At 38.4% G+C, this 18,101-nt stretch overlaps 1 long non-coding RNA gene across 1 annotated transcript in view; it reads left to right on the top strand.

The window, feature by feature from the left end:
- The first annotated feature begins 245 nt into the window (after nt 1-245).
- Nucleotides 246-18,101, top strand: part of LOC131552329 (uncharacterized) — a 42,668-nt gene continuing 24,812 nt past the window's right edge. The window contains exons 1-4 of the long non-coding RNA XR_009273943.1: nt 246-297; nt 4,010-4,098; nt 4,194-4,285; nt 4,933-4,985. This is a non-coding gene — a long non-coding RNA (uncharacterized LOC131552329). The remainder of the gene's footprint in view (nt 298-4,009; nt 4,099-4,193; nt 4,286-4,932; nt 4,986-18,101) is intronic.

The raw sequence follows: 18,101 nt of genomic DNA, 5'->3' as shown, positions 1-18,101 counted from the left end.
ATAGTATTAATCACTGACCTCAAACTTTACAAAAACAACAACTTTGAAATATGTTGACAGTCCTGTTTGCGTAGCATGCAATTAAAAGCATCTCAAATGTTTTTAATATACTTTTTGTATAGAGCAGTTAGTAATTAAACCATCCAACATATGATATCTGTATAATGATATATAACTCTTCATACTCTGACAGTTTCAGTATGTCTGTAGAACAAAACTTTATTTCTCCAGACCGCTGGAGTTTGAAGGAACACAAGCTTCTGCTCAGATTCATATTTCATCTGGTTGAAGATTTAGGTCAGTATTCAACGTCACAGAAACGTCGTTAAAATTCACAGACTGCAAAGAGGGGTTTTAAGAGACGAGGAGAGGTGTGTCATTGAAAAGAACATGAGGAGAAACAGATAGATAAAGATACTAAAAAAAACTTGTTTTTTTGGGTTGAATCTCACAAGAGAATTCACAAGTGTTCAAATCACATTTCACCCCCAAATCCCCTCCCAAATATATATATATATATGATTGTTTTTTTTATTATTTAAAAAAAATAAATAAATGAAGCCTGTTTTTTATTTACTTATTTGTTTATTTAAATCTGTTTTATTATTAATTGACGTTTTATTTCTACTGTTTCTGTCGTGAAATGTCACCTGGACATAACCTGACATCTTTTCTGACTCTTTTGAACATGGTACCATGTTAGTTATTGCAAATCTTTTAGTACCATGGTATTAACATCTGATACCATCTCTATACCTTAGAGGACATCATTGTAAGGGGAAATAGAGAAAGATTGAACGAGGCTGTGTGTCAAGTGAATCTCGTGTGTGAGTGTGTGTTTATGGAATTTGAGTGAAGTTTGTCTGGTGTTATCGTTAACCCTAACATCCAGAATGATGGAAAGTCACAGACGCTCAATAATCTCTCAGACGTGTGAGATCGACTCTGGAATGACTGTCAGCCAACAAATGTATTTCTGTTAGTGACTCTGTTCCAACACCTAGTGTGCTGCCTACCTAGACAGCATTTTAAGGCATCGTAGTTGCGCTCCAGACGTTAAAGTTGTTCTAAAAGAGAAGACGCCTAATTTTCACCAAGTCTCCTGTGTGCTTCATAGGGCTAGGAGATACATTGAAAGTATTAGTAATATTGTGACTATATAAAATTATGAATGTTGTGTATATATACAGTGAGGAAAATAAGTATTTGAACACCCTGCTATTTTGCAAGTTCTCCCACTTAGAAATCATGGAGGGGTCTGAAATTGTCATCGTAGGTGCATGTCCACTGTGAGAGACATAATCTAAAAAAAAAAAATCCAGAAATCACAATGTATGATTTTATAACTATTTATTTGTATGATACAGCTGCAAATAAGTATTTGAACACCTGTCTATCAGCTAGAATTCTGACCCTCAAAGACCTGTTAGTCTGCCTTTAAAATGTCCACCTCCACTCCATTTATTATCCTAAATTAGATGCACCTGTTTGAGGTCGTTAGCTGCATAAAGACACCTGTCCACCCCATACAATCAGTAAGAATCCAACTACTAACATGGCCAAGACCAAAGAGCTGTCCAAAGACACTAGAGACAAAATTGTACACCTCCACAAGGCTGGAAAGGGCTACGGGAAATTGCCAAGCAGCTTGGTGAAAAAGGTCCACTGTTGGAGCAATCATTAGAAAATGGAAGAAGCTAAACATGACTGTCAATCTCCCTCGGACTGGGGCTCCGTGCAAGATCTCACCTCGTGGGGTCTCAATGATCCTAAGAAAGGTGAGAAATCAGCCCAGAACTACACGGGAGGAGCTGGTCAATGACCTGAAAAGAGCTGGGACCACCGTTTCCAAGGTTACTGTTGGTAATACACCAAGACGTCATGGTTTGAAATCATGCATGGCACGGAAGGTTCCCCTGCTAGAACCAGCACATGTCCAGCCCGACTTAAGTTTGCCAATGACCATTTGGATGATCCAGAGGAGTCATGGGAGAAAGTCATGTGGTCAGATGAGACCAAAATAGAACTTTTGGTCATAATTCCACTAAACGTGTTTGGAGGAAGAAGAATGATGAGTACCATCCAAGAACACCATCCCTACTGTGAAGCATGGGGGTGGTAGCATCATGCTTTGGGGGTGTTTTTCTGCACATGGGACAGGGCGACTGCACTGTATTAAGGAGAGGATGACCGGGACCATGTATTGCGAGATTTTGGGGAACAACCTCCTTCCCTCAGTTAGAGCATTGAAGATGGGTCGAGGCTGGGTCTTCCAACATGACAATGACCAAGCACACAGCCAGGATAACCAAGGAGTGGCTCTGTAAGAAGCATATCAAGGTTCTGGCGTGGCCTAGCCAGTCTCCAGACCTAAACCCAATAGAGAATCTTTGGAGGAGCTCAAACTCCATGTTTCTCAGCGACAGGCCAGAAACCTGACTGATCTAGAGAAGATCTGTGTGGAGGAGGCCAAAATCCTCCTGCAGTGTGTGCAAACCTGGTGAAAACTACAGGAAACGTTTGACCTCTGTAATTGCAAACAAAGGCTACTGTACCAAATATTAACATTGATTTTCTCAGGTGTTCAAATACTTATTTGCAGCTGTATCATACAAATAAATAGTTAAAAATCATACATTGTGATTTCTGGATTTTTTTTAGATTATGTCTCTCACAGTGGACATGCACCTACGATGACAATTTCAGACCCTCCATGATTTCTAAGTGGGAGAACTTGCAAAATAGCAGGGTGTTCAAATACTTATTTTCCTCACTGTATATGTTATCTTTCTGGTGCTCGTGCATATTTGTGAAAGTGTGTCAAACAGTTGCTGCAAAGTTTCTAGATTGACAGTTTTATTTAAATGCATGATTGAATGCAATATTTGTCATAACAACAACAACAACAAATGTGATATTGAATGTCAAAATAGATATGTGCATGAACGCTTGCAAACTAATAGATCAGCCAGTTTTTATATGTCATGTTTCTTCTTGTTTGTTTTTTCTTTTCTTCAAGGAACTCGCTTTGTTTTTGGAGCAACCGCAGCTTTTTGAAAGGAAGATTTCACTTTTTGTAATATTATTTGAAATATTTCATGTTTTTACAGTATATTCTGTAAGTGGTCACTATGTCTATATTATTATTTAACACCGTTGACTTTGTAGCAAACTATTTGCATGCACTTTGTTACAACAGCTGTTCTATTACAGGGTTTCTGTGGGTCTTAAAAACAAATTATAGCCTTAGAAAAAGGTCTTAAATCAGAGCAGAAAGTCTTAAATTGAAAGTCATAGCATTAAAGGTTGCATACACTGCAAAAAATGAATGTCTTCCTCTGTATTTTTGTTTTCCAATACAAATATCTAAACATCCTTAAATTAAGATGCATTTACTTGGGACACAAAATAAAGAAATTAAGTCTTGTTTTTCTGAGAAATAGTGAGTTTATGCTTCAAGCAAAGAACAAATATCTGTCTGGGGTAGGAAAATTACTTTTCCATTTGAATTATCTAAACTTAATCATAAACTTCATTTTGATCGATTTCACGACTTCTGCTTCTCCAGTAAATGTATCTTGATTTAAGAATCTTTAGACATTTTAGACATATGAAAATTTGGAAAAATATTGATAGTTTTTAAAGCTATCTTTTAACCCTAGCTTCACACGAGGAGCAGTGTTTATGATGCCACCCGTGTAGTGTTCCACATCATAAGGTTCACACAAGATATGCTCTTGTATACATTTCTTAAATTTGCATTTCAATGCATTTAGCTTTTTTCAGCGTTTTTAAGAAACTGTGCCAAGTTACGCTTTTTTAGAAATAAAAAAAAAAAAGCATCCCAATACACCTGCGCTCTTTTCCATTCCGCTGAGCTGCGTTTAGCTGTTTTTAAACGCAAGAACATATCCTGTGTGAATGGCCCCTTGGAAAGCATTAGACTGCGAGACGCTCACTGGGGTTTGGAACAGATCCTGTGTGTGTGTGTGTTTGTGTGTGTGTTTAGGGGTTGTCAGCAGTAAAAGAACAGTGTGTGTGTGTGTTCGTGCATGTTGTGTTCCACAGAAACACCCACACACAGACATCCATTAAACGGTAAGCCAAGAATGAAATCAAAAGACTCTGAAAATCTTTCCCTGCTGATATAGAAATTACAGCCTCGGGTCTGTTTACCTGCTCCACATTCACAGATTAAACCTCAACACGCTCTGAATCTCAATAACGTTACTTCATGAAGATCAGAGGCGGAGTTTCCCTGTTGCATCACATCAGAAGCAACAAGGTATGTTTATGCACTTTTTAATGCACAGAGGCAGTATAAATCACAGGAAACATTGTATTACATGTTTGAAAGTTTATTATTGATTTTTGTGTATAGCCGACAGAAAACAAGACTGCCGATTGTCATGACAAGTGCAAATGAAGTCTACATGAAATAAAGATTGACTGTTTACCTTTACACAGCTTTTCCAGCCACTTTATTTCCATATACATTGGAAATAGGATGATTTTTTAAATGTGGGAATTTTGTGCTTTTATTTGTTAGATGTTTGGAGGGCTGATCAAATCCAGTTTGTGATGATTGTAGTCTCTGGCCTTTTAATTTAAATTGTCCTTGGTATTTTTAGGTTTATAACTCTAAAATAACCCATGCAAAATCAGTTTTTTGCACTAATGCACTTCTGTTGAAAAATTTGAATTCTGAAATGTTCTAAACTTATTAATATAGTGGGGAAAAAAACGTGTTTGTCAATTAGGCTAATTTGTGAACTTGTGTGCTGAGTCAGGATGGCAGCTAAAAAAAGAAAGTTAGACATTAGGAGCTACTTTAAAACAAGTACAAGTCACTTGTTATATTTAAATAATACTTAGCCATAGATGTTTTTCCTCCCTGATCATTTGATATGCATCAATGTGTTATTTTGTCAGTTGAAGTGACAGAAACAGTCCTGCCAGGCTGTAGTGAAGAGGCAAGGTCACAGGTGAGGTCAAACAATGACATGGTGATATATGTTAGTAGTGAGATTCAGTATTGTGACAAATATTAGGCTGATGATCTACTGTACAGTCCTTAATTGTACCTATTCAAAGCTCTCAGTTCAAACACACAAATTGTTATCTCGTTATACAATTTATCAGGTGACAGAAACAGTCCTGCCAGGTCACAGGTGAGGCCTTGGCTGGTAACAATGTGATTATAAGAGTAAATATAGATATCATTTATTTGTTTTGTATTACATTGAGGTTGCACTGGTATATTAAGAGGTCTGTTAAGCACTCATCATAAATTGATTTAATAATGTAGGCATAACGGGGTTGCTACCCTCAGGAGTCTGTAGATACAGAGTGGTTAACTTTGTATTGTGGTGTATTTTTAAGGAAACTGATCCAGCTGTAGACAGCAATAGACAGAGTAGCAGTGAGATTGATGACAACAAAGAACAGAGTGACAACAATGAAGAAGGGCATAGAACTAGAGATATTCTGGACTTTGACATCAAGCCAAACCAACCTCACCCTAAGAACATTGCAGTTCAAAAGCTGTGTGAAAACATACACAATAAAGAAAAATACACTGTCCAAAAAGGCAGACCCCGCATTCTCCTCAAAAGGATTCTGTAACTGGAAGAATGCTCTTGTTAGCTTTGAACGCCACCAGAATTCTAAATCCCACCATCATGCAGTCACAGTTAGTGCTTAAGAAGCAACCCCAATTGATTCACAACTTTCAAGTGCCTGGGCAAAACAACAAGATAATGCTAGGCACTGTCTGCAAAATATCGTAAGTTCAATATGGTACCTTGCAAGGCAGGGTCTGGCACTGCGAGGCCATGAGACGCAAGATGGGAATCTATTTCAGCTTTTGAAATTCAAAGCCAAGGATGATGACCATCTCTCTAGTTGGCCATCCCGTTGTCATGACTATACCTCTCCTCCAGTGCAAAATGAGATTTTGCATTTGTTAGGAAATTGTCAGAAGTATTGCAGTCTCCATCCAGTCTCTACCGGTTTTGCAGTATTCAATCATTATAGATGGCATTCAAGATGTCTCAGGACAGGAGTAGAGCAAGAATCTATGTCTAAGACATTCAGCTGCACAAGCTTTGCATGGCTTTGCATGTGCATTGTGGAACACACTGTCTTAACTTGATTACACAGTCGGCTTGCCTACCCAGTCCTGTGATATGTGATGCCTTGCAGTGGGTCCATGAGCTAGGGACATTAAACCCTAGCCAGTCTGGAAAATTCAAAGCCATATTTTCAGCAGTAGCAGCAGGTTCAGAAGGACCATCGATATCACTCAAACCATTGTGCCCAACAAGGTGGACAGTGCGAGGAAAAGCTATCCAAAGCAGTGCTGTCTCAATACGAGAGTGTTTTATCTAGTTTGGAGGAGATGGCATCAAAAGGCTCCAACACAGGCGTGAGGGCAAATGGACTGCGAGAGAGGTTTGAAAGGGGTAAAACCGTGCTTGGACATTTTTTGGCATTAGAAGTGATTGATGAGTTAAAAGTGTCAACAAGTCCCTGCAAAAACAGACAGAAACTATTGCAAGAATGAGAAGTGCAATAGAGTGGGTCAGGTCCACTCTACAAAGCAAAAGAAATGAGAAAAGCTTTCAGGAGGTTTTTGATAAAGCATTGGCAATGGTTGACTCCCTTGGGATTGAGTCCATTCAGGTTCCTCACCAAAGACAGCCACCAAAACGATACACTAGCGGAGCAAGCCAGCACACTCCCAAGTCAGCCGAGGGGCATTACAGAACAGAGTTCTATAAAATGCTAGATAGTGTTGATGCTCAGCTTCAGGACAGGTTCTTCAACCAGCCTGATCTAGATGTCTTGCAGAAGCTAGAGGAAACTCTACTGACTGTAGAAGTGAATGACACTGTTGATCTGTACCCAGAACTGAACAAGGAGAGCCTAAAAGTCCAGTTAGCCATGTTTCGGTCCAAAAACACTTTCAAATCCAGTTCTGAAGTGACTGATATCATGAGAGGAATGCCAGTTGAAGTGAGAGGCCTGTTTGATCAAGTTGAAACTCTTCTAAGGCTTCTTTTAGTCGTTCCAGTCTCATCAGCTGAGGCTGAAAGAAGTTTCAGTGCTCTAAGGAGACTGAAAACATGGCTCAGAACAACAATGGCACAAGTGAGACTAAACAGTATTGCTGTGTGCCACGTCCACCAGGACAAACTGGTCAAGTCAAGTCACCTTCATTTATATAGCACTTTTAGCAATACAGAATGTGTCAAAGCAAATTTCCAATATCAAGATAGGAAAATAGTGTCAATAATGTAAAATTACAAGATTAAACACTCAATTTTCAGTTAAAGGCAATTCAATTATTGAATTCAATGATGTCATCGTCCAGCCCAGTTCAGTTTAAATAGTATCTGTGCAATCAAGTCGACGATATCGCTGGAAATTAAGTGTCCCCAACTAAGCAAGCCAGAGGCGACAGCGGCAAGGAACCAAAACTCCATCGGTGACAGAACGGAGAAAAAAACCTTGGGAGAAACCAGGCTCAGTCGGGGGGTCAGTTCTCCTCTGGCCAGACGAACCAGCACTTCAATTCCAACTGCAGCAAAGTCAGATTGTGTAAAGGACTCATTTGGTTCCCGTGGTCTTGTCCCGATGGCTGTCTAGGTGACGAGGTCCTCACTGGGGATCTGTCTCTGGGGTTCATCTAGGTGTCCTGATCTCCGCTGATGTTCAGGGCTGTAAAGGTCGTCTCTAGGTGCTGATCCACCATCTGATCTGGATACGGACTGGATCGGGTGACTAATATTAGCGTAGATGCCATTCTTCTTACGATGTAACAAGTACATTGTGTGTTATGGGAAGTGTTCCCGGTTCTGGTTGACCTAATTAATGGAGCCAAACTATCCTTTAACGGATTTGAATAATAGAAGCGTATTAGTGTGTTGTGTGTACGCCAGGCTAAAGAGATGGGTCTTTAATCTAGATTTAAACTGACAGAGTGTGTCTGCCTCCCGAACAGTGTTAGGTAGATTGTTCCAGAGTTTGGGTGCTAAATAGGAAAAGGTTCTGCCCCCCGCAGTTGATTTTGATATTCTAGGTATTATCAAACGGCCAGAGTTTTGAGAACGCAGCGGACGTGGAGGACTATAATGTGATGAGAGCTCGCTCAAGTACTGAGGAGCTAAACCATTCAGGGCTTTATAAGTAATTAACAAGATTTTTAAATCTATACGATATTTGATATATTTGATAGGGAGCCAGTGCAGTGTTGACAGAACCGGGCTAATATGGTCATATTTCCTGGTTCTAGTAAGGACTCTAGCTGCTGCATTTTGGAGCATCTGGAGTTTGTTGATCAAGCGTGCAGAACAACCACCCAATAAAGCATTACAATAATCTAACCTTGAGATCATAGATGCATAAATTAACATTTCTGCATTTGACTTTGAGAGCATAGGTCTCAATTTAGATATATTTTTAAGATGAAAAAAATGCAGTTTTACAAATGCTAGAAACGTGGCTGTCAAAGGAAAGATTGCTATCAAATAGTACACCTAGGTTCCTGACTGATGAAGAAGAATTGACAGAGCAGCCATCAAGTGTTAGATAATGTTCTAGGTTACATGTGGGGGTTTTAGGTCCGATAATTAACACCTCTCTTTTTTCAGAATTTAACAGTAAGAAATTACTCGTCATCCAGTTTTTTATATCGACTATGCATTCCGTTAGTTTCTCAATTTGGTGTGTTTCGCCGGGCCGCGAAGAAATATAGAGCTGAGTATCATCAGCATAACAGTGAAAGCTAACACCATGTCTCCTGATAATATCTCCCAAGGGTAACATATAAAGCGTGAAAAGTAACGGCCCTAGTACTGAGCCTTGAGGTACTCCATACTGCACTTGTGATTGATATGATACCTCTTCATTCACTGCTACGAACTGATGACGGTCAGATAAGTACGATTTGAACCATGCTAATGCACTTCCACTAATGCCAACAAAGTTTTCTAGTCTATTCAAAAGAATGTTGTGGTCGATAGTGTCGAAAGCAGCACTAAGATCCAGTAGTATCCTCCCCCTTTGCCTTTTGGACGCGGTTCATTTTTATAACAGTAATCTTGGGGGGTAGACTCGTTTAAAATAATGTATTCATCTGGTTTTAGCCAGGTTTCTGTCAAACAGAGCACATCTAGGTTATGATCAGTGATCATATCACTTACAAAAAGCACTTTCATAGAAAGGGACCTGATATTCAGTTAGCCAAGCTTTATCATTTGTTTCTCTGTATTATATACATTTTTTATTTGTTGAACGTCAATTAAATTGTTACTCTTAAATTGGTTTGGACGTTTTTTGTATCTTCTAGTTCGGGGAACAGACACAGTCTCTATAGAGTGATATCTAGGTGAAACAGTCTCTATGTGCTGAGAATTAACTGACTTCTGTGACGTGAGGCGGCTAGCAGACGGTCGGTTTAGCCAGTCTGTCTGCTTCCTGACCTGGGCCCCAGTTAGTCAAGTACGAACTCTAAGACCATATATGTGCCATATTTCTAGAGAGAAGAGCGGCACCACCCCAGGAGGGATGAAGACCATCTCTTTTCAACAGGTCAGGTCTGCCCCAAAAACTCGTCCAATTGTCTATGAAACCTATGTTATTCTTCGTCCACCACTTAAACATCCAGCCATTGTCATTATTAGTTACCTGTAACAGTACAGAATTCATTAGCTAACACATTTATGAGGTCAGTATAAATTAAAAACCTTAATATATTATCCTATTTAATAAGACATTAATAAGACATATTCTGTGGATGTCCCCACCAATTTCAAAATCAAATCTACGCCCCTGGGGTGAGAACATTTTCAGTACATTTTTCCATTTTTTTTTGAGTGAACTATTCCTTTAATTCTGTTGTCTTGATCTTGCATTGAGTGTTTTAAGATTAGATATTACTTTAGTCATAAATACAGTTTTATTCACATGTTCGAACAGTGATAAAACTGCTCATCCTCCTGTGCATCATGTTAATGTCCTGTATATATCCAGATGAATATGCCACACACAGCAGTGGTGGGCTGATGAAACAGCCTTGCGCGCGTCTCAAAGTTCACAGCAGTGCTGGAGTGACTCAGCAGCCGCTACATGAGGTTGAACACGCGACGACGTGACTCTTTTACGAATGCGTCTACAGCAGCCACGTACACGCGCAATAAGTGGGGAAATCAGGGCGTTAAACATTTTGAAGTGGGCTCCTGACTGTTTGACTTTGGTTGGCAGATTTTAAATTGCATCTGGACCGGTGGGAGTTTGGTCGTGTTGCCATCAGTGGATTTGCTCAAAATCATAGATTACATTGTCAGGCACCTCACCGGGCGCTCTTCAGCCCGCTGTGTGCAAAGAATATTATTGCTACAAAGGATGTTAAGCAGATGCATCTTGACTTTATGTATGTGACGTGATTCAGACATGCAGGCCTGCTGTAAAATAAATGCAATGCTGTTATTACCTGTCGGACAGATGATGCGGAGACGTTTACAGTCTTCACAGCTTTCACAAACTGTAGAAAATAAATCTTTACATTTCCTGAAGAAAATATGAATGACACTTGCCTGTGCAAAACTCAATGTTGTCATGATCAATGATAGATATCAGGGTTATGATAGTTAATTAAAACTGTAACATTTTACCATAAACTTTCCTTAGTTAACTACATTACTTAACATGAACTAACGATGAAAAAAGCATGAATTAATCATAGTTCATGTTAATTGCAACAGATCAAGGGCGTAGAATTGAGCTGAAAGATGCACAACGCACAATCTTCCAGCCTAGGATGAAGTCATTATGTACATTTACAGTAATTTGGGACAAATATAATGTGATTTTATGGGAAACTAGCCCTTGTGAGTGGCACTTTGTGGTGCGGCAGGATTTGGAACAGCGTCCTGAGTCGCCGCGGTCACGGACAGTCTTTAAATTTAACTTAATGTTTTTAAACTGAATGTACAGCAAACTGTTCGCTGAAATATCCACAAAATACAAAAAAACAACACTGAAATAAGAAAGTGTGCGGTTTATCTGTCAATCAGATATTTTGTCCCCAGCAATGTCAAAAGCAAACCTACGCCCTTGCAACAGATACATTTTTTACAATCAAAACTTGCGTCTGTTCATATTAATTAAGGAACCTGAGAATGAACAAGTGTATTTTTATTCATTAACATTAACAAAGATTCATAAATACTGTAACAAATGTATTGCTCATTGTTAGTTAATGCAAGTTAATGCATTAACTAAGGTTAACTAAGAAAGGTTATTGTAAAGTGTTACCATTAAAAATTAAACATAACTGAAATATATAATTTTTGATATTTTTTTTACTAGTGGGTGCAGGACACTATAGTTCATAAATGTAAGTAAGGATAGCAAAATAAAATGAACTGTGACATATAATAATAATAGAGTGCATGTGTTGTGTTTCTATAGTATGTCGTCTGAACACATGCATGGCTCAGTGGTAGAGCATTGCGTTAGCAGCATAAAAGGTCATGGGTTCAATTCCCAGGGAACACACATACTGATAAAAAAAAATGTATAGCCTGAATGCACTGTAAGTCACTTTTAAAGTGTCTGCCAAATGCGTAAATGTAGATGAACACCTTTCACATTTCCTGAGAGCAGTTGAGACGACACTCATTTCCTCTTCACGTAGCCGTCTGGAGAACAGCCTCTCTTTGATGCACCTCTTTCTGTCGTCATTGGTTAGTTTTGCACTTATTTATTCTGCACATCTCTCGCTGTAGGTGAAGCAGAAGTTATATGAGCGCTCCTGGTCACAAAATATTGGATCTGTGCACACTTACAGTGAGGCTGTGATGAAAACCAGCATCTCTGCGTGTCTCTCTGTGAGCCGTTTGTCTTGTGTGAGGATGTTCGGTATATGTCAGAAATGCAACACTAACATACTGCTTTGTGCGTACTGTACAGTACATGCTGCCTACAGTGTATACTGCCTAAATGTATATTGTTTAAATATGTTGGGGAATGCAGCAAACTGTAATTCCTGTAATTTGTGATAGCAACACCAAGGTAATTTGTTTGATCCTGAGGGAATTCATGAACTGATAAAATGTTGAATGCATTGCAAGTCACTTTGGATGAAAGTGTCTGCCAAATGCATAAATGCAATGCTGCATTATTGTCATATCACTCACTATACTGCATGTTTAATTCAGCGAGTGGCATCCAGTTATAATCTCGCTTTTTTTTTGCGTCCGTGTCAACTCAAAATGTATCAAGTCCTGTGTATTCAGTATAGTAAATATAAATACATGCAGAGAACAGTTGCATATTGCACACAGTATATATACTTCATACTGCAGCATGCATACTGTTCACTGCACATTTTGGTAAATGCATACATGCACATTTCTGCATACTGAAAAATTACATACTGTGCACAGTATATATTCTTTATACTGTAATATACATATTTCAATACGTTTTTGACAAGTGCATACATGCACATTACGCATCCTGAAAAATTGCATACTGTGTGCCCAGTATATATGCTTTTATGCCACATATTGTTCACTGCACATTTTGGTAAATGTATACATGCACATTTCTGCATACTGAAAAATTACTTGTTGTGCAGAGTATATATATTTTATATTACAGTGTACACATTGGTCACAAGCATATTTAGTCTGTGCAAACTGAAAAATTGCATACTTTGCACAGTATATATGCTTTATACTGCAATATACATATTGTGATACATGTTTTTGACAAGTGCATACATGCACATTAGTATATACTGAAAAATTGCATACTGTGTGCTCAGCTTATATACTTTATGTCGCAGTATACATATTGTTCACTGCACATTTTGGTAAATGCATACATGCACATTTCTGCATACTGAAAAATTGCATACTGTGCACAGTATAGATACTTTATACTGCAGTATACATATTGTTTGCTGCATATTTTGGCAAATACATGTACATTAGTTTATGTATACTGAAAATTTGTTTACTGTGCACAGTATATATACTTCATACTGTAGTATGCATATTGTTTGCAGCACATTTTGGCAAATACGTGTATGTTAGTTTATGCATACTGGGGGAAAAATGCATACTATATACACAGTATACATACTTCACACTACAGTATGCATATTGATCACTACACATTTTGGTCAAATACAATCATATTAGTCTATGCAAACTGAAAAATTATATAACGTGCACAGTATATGTTTTATACTGGATATACATATTGTATGCTATATATTTTTGATAAGTGCATGCATGCACATTAGTCTGCATAATGAAAAATTGGTAACTGTGCACAGTATATACACTTTATATTGCAGTGTACATATTGTTCATTGCATATTTTAGCAAATGCATGCACAAAGTATGCATACTGAAAAATCGCATTTATCTATACTGCATGTTGTTTGATACATATTTTTGACATCAGTCTGTCCATACTGCAAATGCATACTGTACACAGTATATATACTTCATACTGTAGTGTACATATTGTTCACTGCACCAATTGGCAAATGCATACATGCACATTTCTGCATACTAAAAATTTGCATACTATGCACAGCATACATACTGCATACTACTTATTTTCAAAAATAGTATGTGGTGTGCCATTCCAAACCATAAGAGATACCCAGTTCCCCTCAGAAAAGATGAAATATCAGATTAGACATTGTATGCCTGACAGTAAAGGGCAAAATTCTTAACACTGCTCTGATAATGACATGATGAATATTTATTTTTTACTAATAACTTCTGAATTGCTTTGACTTTGAAATGACTTAATCATCATCTTACAGCACGAAGCGTCTCTAATCCCTTTATGTGGAGCTCAAGCATTTGTCACATATCAGTTCTGAAGTCGCTCACTAGAATCTGCCCCAATCCTAGTTCAGCTGACACGTCTTTGTCCCTTCAAAGTGCCCTTTGATGTGTGTGTGTGTGTGTGTGTGTGTGTGTGAGAAAGGATTTCAGGCAAGCTGAGCTACTCTCCGTGACCTTGTCGGTCGGCTAAATCTCTCCGGAGTCGCTGGCGTGCATATTAAGTTCATCAGCGTATCGGAGTGGCTTTGCGTCAGATGCAAGCAGAGCGCGAGAGCTCAGGACTCTTATCAACCAGTCAATTACGAGCATTAACCGTCCTGACAGCGTTCTGATTCATGGACGCGCCTCACACGGGGCGCAGGGCAGGCCACAGATGAAGAGATGGTAATTAATACGTGTCAGCCCCTCGAGACCGCCCTACAATCTCTCAGCAAATTGCTCCGTCGATATGTGCGTTTTTCACTGCTTGTACCTCGGCCTGGCTTCTGTTTCAGGGCATCCGTGGCGGTCTGTTTACAGGCAGCACGAGTCCGAGGGCCATCGATGTGACGAACGCTGATGGATGTTGTGTGTTTGGACTTGTTTAATAATTTGAGATGTTATCGCACTGTGAACTTTTCACCGTCTGCATAAAATATGGGCCACATTGTGTCTTTTCAGGATGTGCAATGTGCTACAGACTGTCTCAGAAAAAAAGGTACAAAAGCTGTCACTGGGGTGGCACCCTTTCAAAAGGTACAACTTTTTTACCTTATTTATCACTAAAGGGTGCATATTAATACCTTAAAGACACATATTAATAGCTAAAGTGTCCATATTGGTGCCTGAAGTGTCCATATTAGTATCTTCCATATTAGGTACTGTCTCAGTGACAGATTTTTGTACCTTTTTTCTGAAAGTGTATGCTACATTTCCACCCTAAAACCAAAAGAAAAATATTTTGCATATAAAAAAAAAAAAAAAGATGTGCATCTTTATCACTACCAGGTCGACTTATCGTATAGAAAAGCAAAAAACATCTAATATCTGAAAAAGATCAGATATCAATTGTTGTTAAAATGCAGTTTTATTCAGATTCTGTTTGAACAATGATAAAACTGTTTCAGCCGTCTGTTCATACTGTATGTTGCATCTCCACATTTCACCCTAAAACCAAAATAAATAAATATTTTGCATTGGAATAAAAAAAAAAAAATTACCGGGATATGCAAAATATAGATTTATTTGCACATTTCTCCCAAACATGTTCATTAATGTAATGTAACTGATGTATTTTTAATTATTCATTTCATTTGATTTTTGTTTTTGACAGGTTCAGCCGTGAAGGCAGGATGTCTCTCTTCTTCAAGTAAATAATTCAGATTCTCAAAGAATCATGTTTAATTCAGCAAGTAGCAGTTATCATCTTAGGAATCTATCATTTAGCATTTTTATTCAATTTTGTGCAACATTCACTTTTTTGGCAGTCTGATCAAATCCAGTCACACTTTAAATAGCGGGTCTTTGAATTGTGGCGACAGTTTTCCATGCAGTGGAATACATACATACACTGTAAATAAAACAAAGATTATTGGAGCATGTTTTATAAGAAAATACTGTTTCAGTTTTTCAAAATTTCACATGTAATTCAATGTGTTACTTGCAGAGTTGGGTATAACGCATTACTCAGTACTGTATTCTAGTGACTTTTTCTGGTAAATATAATAATAAATAAAATGTTCATTTTAAATATTTTGATGAGAATCCTTTGCAGGCAATGCCTGGCTTTAGTCTGTACCTCCTGGACATCAGCAGAGACTGGGTTTCTTCTCCGTGATGCTGTACTGCAGCTGACTTCAGTTGTTTGTTTGTGGCTCTTTCTGTCTGTAGTTTTGTGAAATGCAGCTCGATCGGGTTGAGATCAGGAGATTTACTTGTAATCTGATTTTTCTCTCAGAATGTACCAAATGATGGATTAGTTTTGTTTTTGAAGCCTAACACTCGTCTGTTTCTCTTGTACGGAGATCCTTTGACCGCATGATGTGGTTCACAGCAACAGCTTCCAAATACAAATGACACACTTAGAATCAACTCCAGACCGTTTACCTGCTTAATGATGTAGAAATAACGAAGGAATAGCCCACATCTGTCCATGAAACAGCTTTTGAGTCAACTGTCCAATTAAAGAAGGAGGGAGATACATATTAAAGAGCTGTAATTCCTTAACTTTCCTCCAATTTTGATGAGAATACCCTCATCAAAATGATATAACTTATATAACTGTAACTTTAATCTGTTTTGGTCAGCAGCTAAAATAATACAAAATTGTGCCTGTGTCCAAATATATATGGGCCTGACTGTATATATTTGCACATTTCTCCCCAGAATTATAATTGATTATATTTATTTGCCATGAAGACTGGAAGTCTCTCTTCTTCAGCTGTAAACACACTCGAGCATCTGTAAGACTCTCCATCCCTATAAAACACATCAGATCTGAGATGTTGTTGCCTGTCGTCACCCGTTGCTTTTCTTTCTGTGTCTTTCTGTTATCTCTCTGTCTCTGGCTCCCGTCGGGGCACTATTATGTCCTCTGGGTCTATAATCGATAGCTCATTTCACACCACGCAGGCAGTCTCTCCGTATTGATAAGCTCACCAATTGAATCCATCTGCACCGGCTGTCAGTCAGACGAGAGTCTGTGGAGCGGAGCGAGATGACAGATGCGTTTGAGAAGCGTGCTTGAGTGTTTCTGAGTGTCATCGTGATGGGTTTTTTTGCTGAAAGCGTCCTTGAGTTTGTGTTTTCAAGGCTTTGAGCTGCAAGCGCGTCACGTTTAGATCATGTCAGCGAGAACAAACCAAACAATGATGAGTAGAGTGAAAAACTGTCAGTTCCAGGAGTGCATTATATTATACTTAGTATTTCAGATACAGTAAATACACTACTGTACAAAGGTTTGTAAAGAAATAAGTTTAATCATGAACGATGCATTAAATTCATCAAAAATTACAGTAGAGACATTTATTATGTCACAAAAGATATCTATTTCAAATAAATGCTTTCTATTCATCTGTGAATTCTGGAAAATAAAATGTATCAAAAATATTGGGTTTTCAACATCTGATAATAATCAGAAATGTTTCTTGAGCAGCAAATCAGCATCTTAGAATGATTTCTGAAGATCATGTGACACTGAAGATGCTAAAAATTCAGCTTTGATCACAGCAATCAGTTTAACAGATATTCACACAGAAAACAATATTTCTTATTTTTACTGTATTTTTGATCAAATAAATGCAGCCCTGGTGAGCAGAAGAGACTTCTTTCAAAAACATTTGAAAATAGTGTGTGTTTTGTAAGTGTGTGTGACGTATGTCAGTAATTAGGTACTGTCGCCTTCAGAAACCATGTTTTTGTTCACAGCCTCTGGAATGATTTGTTTCTATGGTAACACTCATAATGCCAAAACGGATCTATAAGCGTCTTTGTCACTCTAGTTCTTTTACGAAAAGAAAGAAATGTAAGAAGATGAAAGAAATAAGTGAGATCTCCATTTGCTCTCCATTAGATCTCTAGAAGAGAACATGTTGATTTTAAAGAGATATCAGATTATTATCAGTACTTTGCTGTGATGTTGTTATTCTGCAAGAAGCTTCTGCTCTCACCTGATGTGTGTGTGTGTGTGTGTGTGTGTGTGTGTGTGTGTGTGTGTGTGTGTGTGTGTGTGTGTGTGAGAGAGAGTGTGTGTGTGTGTGTGAGAGAGTGTGTGTGTGTGTGTGTGTGAGAGAGTGTGTGTGTGTGTGTGTGAGAGAGAGAGTGTGTGTGTGTGTGTGTGTGTGTGTGTGTGAGAGAGTGTGTGTGTGTGTGTGTGTGTGTGTGTGAGTGTGTGTGTGTGTGAGAGTGTGTGTGTGTGTGTGTGTGTGTGAGAGAGTGTGTGTGTGTGTGAGAGAGTGTGTGTGTGTGTGTGTGTGTGTGTGTGAGAGAGTGTGTGTGTGTGTGTGTGTGTGTGTGTGTGTGTGAGAGTGTGTGTGTGTGTGTGTGTGTGTGTGTGTGTGAGTGTGTGTGTGTGTGTGTACTGATTTTGTGGTTTACGGGACAAAATTTGTATAATAACATGGGTATGACAGAGGTATTACAATTTGAAGGTGGTTTATGAGGACACTGCCTATGTCCCCGTAAAACAAAAGGCTTAAAAATCATACTAAATAGTGTTTTTAATCTAAAATGCCTGTAGTCTCCTGT

The sequence above is a fragment of the Onychostoma macrolepis genome, chromosome 02 (assembly GCF_012432095.1).
Source record: "Onychostoma macrolepis isolate SWU-2019 chromosome 02, ASM1243209v1, whole genome shotgun sequence".
In the NCBI taxonomy this organism is placed as follows: Eukaryota; Metazoa; Chordata; class Actinopteri; order Cypriniformes; family Cyprinidae; genus Onychostoma; species Onychostoma macrolepis.
Note: the sequence above shows the minus strand (reverse complement) of the source record. Positions and strands in the feature narration are given on the sequence as shown.